We start from the raw sequence: 4683 nt of genomic DNA, 5'->3' as shown, positions 1-4683 counted from the left end.
GGGGCAGCATGCCCACCCCCAGCTATTTATAGCCATCTCTCTGTCACATGACCCCCCCCCCCCCCCACTGCCACATCTGATCTGCTTGGGGTCGAAGCAGGTGTGAGAGCAGTATGGGGGAGGGGCTGGGAGGAGAACCTGAGGGACAGCCCCACAGGGAATTCCCTCAGCAGGGCCAGCAGCACGGTCCCCCTCCGTAGCCACAAGGAGGCTTCCAGCCCCAAGCCACTGGGCCCTCTATAAATATTGCTCAGACCAGGACAGGGAGCAGCTCAGCATGGTCTCCAGCCTGTGTGCTCCCAGGGAGTGGCAGATCTGCACCCTCTTCCATGCGTGGAGAGGTGAGGGGTGGCCGCTGGAGTGATTCTAATGTCTGGGAACATGGGAGGGTAACTCACCGGAGAGAGTAACTGGTGCCTTTCTGCCATCTTTTCCTGTTGGGCTGCTCCCAGCCTGGTATCTTCCCAAGACTGAGTCCTCATCTCTTGGACCAGCTCTCCCAACCCATCCGATTTTCAGTTTTCTCCTCCAGCTTTGCTATTTCTATCTGCCAGATGCTGCTAATAATGCTTTGGTGTCATCCCCTTGACCCCACCCTTATTACCCATTGGGTGTGGGAAGCAGGGGTAACAGCCATGGATTCTGGCCTTTCTCCCACTTCCCAGACAGATATGTCCATCACACCAGCAGCCTGGACTCTTCACGGAGGGACTGAGCTTCTACTGAGACTGTGGAGCACCTGCCTAGGTCTATCAGGGCAGGTTAGATAACAGGGGAGAAGGGGAAGTGGGCCAGAGGCGAGCAGGAGGCCGGAGTCAGGGGCAGGGAGTAAGTTTATCTCATCATGAGTCCCACAAACATAAAAGATGACGGGGAAGTACTCTGCTCTTCTTCCCTTTTCTGATCAATAAACAGATTTTGGCCAAGGCCAAACTGCTTGATCCACTGTCACTTTTTTTTTTTTAATTTTTATTTATTTATTTATTTGACAGACAGAGATCACAAGTAGGCAGAGAAAGAGGGGGAAGCAGGCTCCCTGCCGAGCAGAGAGCCTGATGTGGGGCTCGATCCCAGGACCCTGGGATCATGACCTGAGCTGAAGGCAGAGGCTTTAACTCACTGAGCCACCCAGCCGCCTCCCCACTGTCACTTTTTTAAAAAACTGATTTTCCTAACATTCCTTCCCCTGTGAACTCTTCACCTTAGAAGAAAAGTTACAAACACAAGCCAATGTATAGTTTAGAATCTGTCACCAAGTAGGATCTGCCCCAGAATATTCCAAGTTCAGGGACAGCAGAATAGGGACACCAATCATCCGGTCTACAGTTAAATCTTGATCTCAGCTAACTGAAACTGCCCAAAGCAGGTGAGACAGATGCCGTTAAAAGTAGGTTGTCTGGGGCACCAGGCTGGCTCATCTGATGGAGGATATGACTCCTGATCTTGGGGGTGTAAGTCGGGCCCCATGTTGAGTATAGAGATTACTTACATAAATAAATCTTTTTTTTTTAATAAAAGCATGTTTTCTAACATAAATCCTACAGCTTGAAGGCCTATAATCCACCAGCAATGATTAAAAACATATGACAGTTTGAGGGACTTGAAGGCTGTGACTTTCACCTTCTCTCTAGGCAGAATGAACGTAAGAGATCTAAGTATTAGGTATAAAATGAAAGGAATATTTCTTAATAAGGATACTACAATGCCAAGGTGAAGGTGGATTCTTTGGGGGGTTTCAGAAACAGAAAGACTGTCACCTGTTTGTGGAGCATGGCTCTCCTGAAGGGAGCCAGTTTCTACAAGGACATCAATAATCCCGAGAGCACAATTACTATTTCTTCACTATTCCTTAGAAAATCAGGACCTGGTTACAGATTCCAAGATTTGAAGGCCAGTGGGACCAGGAAAATCCTCATTCCACCAAACCAAGTAGAAATGCCAACTGCAATTCTGAAGACCAGATCCCGAAATTGGGAGGGTCAAGGAAATGTACAGCAGCTAACACTAGAGAGCAAGGATCTGTAATTATCTTGAGTTTGACATCACAAAGAGTTAAAATCTCATGGGCTACCATCCTTTAAGAGAACAAGAAAATAAAATGTAAACTATGACTACCCTCCACCCAACAACTCACAGGGACCGGTGCTTAGGGTCTTATTTGGAAGATGGGTTTCTGGGGAGTTCTGTGAAAAGCTCCAAAATCTGGAAACAAACTTGTAAGCATGCATGCATTCTATTAGGTATGTATATTGTGTAAGGTAAGTATTCTTCTGATATTTTGATTTTCTTGAGGTCCATGATACCAAATAAAACCTAGAGGCTTCTGGAATTGCTATTTGAAGGAAGGTTGTCAAAAATAACCATACGGAACACATGTGGGGGGGAAAGTGTGTGTTGGAGTATAGGTGGGTGTGAGCGAGCCAGCCCCTTGGCATTCCATCAATTTAAGCATGCACTTGCTGGGTTACACCCTTGTTTCCAGACCTCTTCAAATCTGGCCCCCCCAGCCCACTGGACGACACACCATTACTCTTTTAAGGGCTTCTGGCTGTCACTTTCCCTCTGCACATTAAGCCTGGCACCAAACCCAGGACCACCTACTTTCTAGTATCACCTAGGCAACAGTGACCCCCTCACCCTACACTTTCTCTCTAGATGTACTCACTGGTAGTCATTTCTCCTCTACTCCCCATTGGACCCTGCCCCACAGATCTTGACAAATCCTTGGTCCCTTCCAAGGCCTACAGAAGGCCTTCCTGATAGCCCTGGACAGGTCTCTCTCTCTCCCTCTTCTGGTTTTTCAAACATAATACACTTTTTGCCTATTCCCTACCTAGCTGGCACAAAGGTGGGATAGTCTTTGGTCTCAGGCTCATTCTCCCAGTTCAGTGGGAGAAATCTTTCTTCCCCAAAAAAGTGAGGGGAAAAAAAAAATCTCATGCTAGGAAGCCCCCCAAACAATACTGTTAGCAAGAAGCATACACTCAAGGTAGCATTTTCACATCCTGACCTCAGTTTCTACAGAAAGGCAGTAACTTGGAGGGTTACGGTAATAAAAGAAAACTCACCAGTGTTTGCCCCCAGAGTAAGCACTGAGTATGAATGCGTTACGGAACTGAAGCTCACCGTGGCAGATCCTCAAGCGTTTGTAGTGCGCTAACACCTGCTAACACCATGTTGTGAGTTTGCCTCATGTTTTTAATCCTCACAGGGACCTTTTGAGGGAGAAGTAATTTTCCTCCTTCTTAGCTAAGGGAAACTGAGGTTCCGTGAGGTTAGGTACCTTAGCCAAGGTCTCCAGTATCTCAAAAGGTTTGGGCCAGTTTTCAAAACCTATTTAAGCCTAGAGTTCGTGGCCTTAAAGCTACATTTCTTCCTTTTTTGTGTATTTGAAGTCTTTGAGCCTCATTTCCTTCTTCTGAAAAAAAAAAAAAAAAAAAAAAACCCGACTGGGAAAATGACTAGATCGTGGGCCTGCAGGGAGGGCAGACCGTAAAGGTGAAAGTGGTCCCTTGGCGTGGCCACCACTGCTGTGTTCCTCCTCTGACCAGACCAGATGCCTGCCCTGCCCGCCCCTCAAATCGAGGCTCCGCTCTCCTGGCCCATGTTTCCTCTTCCCCCTTACAGGAAGCAGGATGGAGGAGAGCAGCAGAGAAGGGCAGCCCCCAGCTCAGGGAGGGGGATAATTTTAGCAGAGAATCCCTGGCAGAGGTAGCAGGGGGGAAGGGAAGAGAGCTATGAAATTCAACCTGATACTCTCATTCAAGGGCGGGGTGGGAAGGACACGCAATCCAAGTCAGAAACCAGCGCCTCGCTCTGTAATTCCCAAACGTACCCTTCCAGAAAGTTTGCTTATGCTGGAAACGGGCACTCTGCTTACTCCTATGGCTCCAGTAATTTCTTAACCTCTTCGAGACTCTGCAACCCTCCTTCTCCTGAGGACAGCCCCTGCTTTCATCAGCGGTGCAGCCAAGCAGTGTCAGCAGGCTTTTCATGCCCTCCTGTGTTCTTCAGCCAATTCTCCTCCCTCCACTTGCTGATATGCCTCAGCTCAACTTAATCTCTTTTTGATCTTCCTTCTCCTCCTATCTCCCAACCACTTTCCCCCAGGTCCCACTGATGCTTACTACCAAGATGTTCCTAAAGAATTTCCCATCTCCTTTCATGGCCCACATGCACTTACATACCCGTCTCTCCACGCACACACTTTGGACACATTGCAACCCAAGAATTTACCAACCTACAGAGCCCACTGCTTAGATCTCTTTCCTGCTGCCCTGAGCTCTCTCACAGTCCGTGTCCACTCTAGAAAACCTTAAATCCAACTTGAGGCCACGGAGATTCTATAATCCTCACCATTTTGTAATTCCAGCCCAATGTCTTTCTCCAGCCTCCATCCCATAATCTACATAATCCAGAACCAACACTGCTTGCTAATAACTCTTAGGTCTCCTCTGACCCTGAGAAATCCCAGTGTCAGCTACATTCTGGGCAGTTGCCTATGGCCACGATAGCTGAGATGGGCCCCCACCTGTTTTTGTAACAAAGATCGTGGCAGCAAAGGAAGGGTGTTTAGCTCTGTTTGCCTTGGGAGGTGGTGAGGAGTGTTGTAAAGGGCCAAGAGAATGAGAATATATGAACTTCAGAAGGTTATCGGTGGAAAAAGAGATGTCAGGCACACAT

This window comes from Martes martes (assembly GCF_963455335.1).
Source record: "Martes martes genome assembly, chromosome: 11".
Lineage (NCBI taxonomy): Eukaryota > Metazoa > Chordata > Mammalia > Carnivora > Mustelidae > Martes > Martes martes.
The sequence above is the reverse complement of the archived record's forward strand: the minus strand, read 5'-3'. Positions refer to the sequence as shown.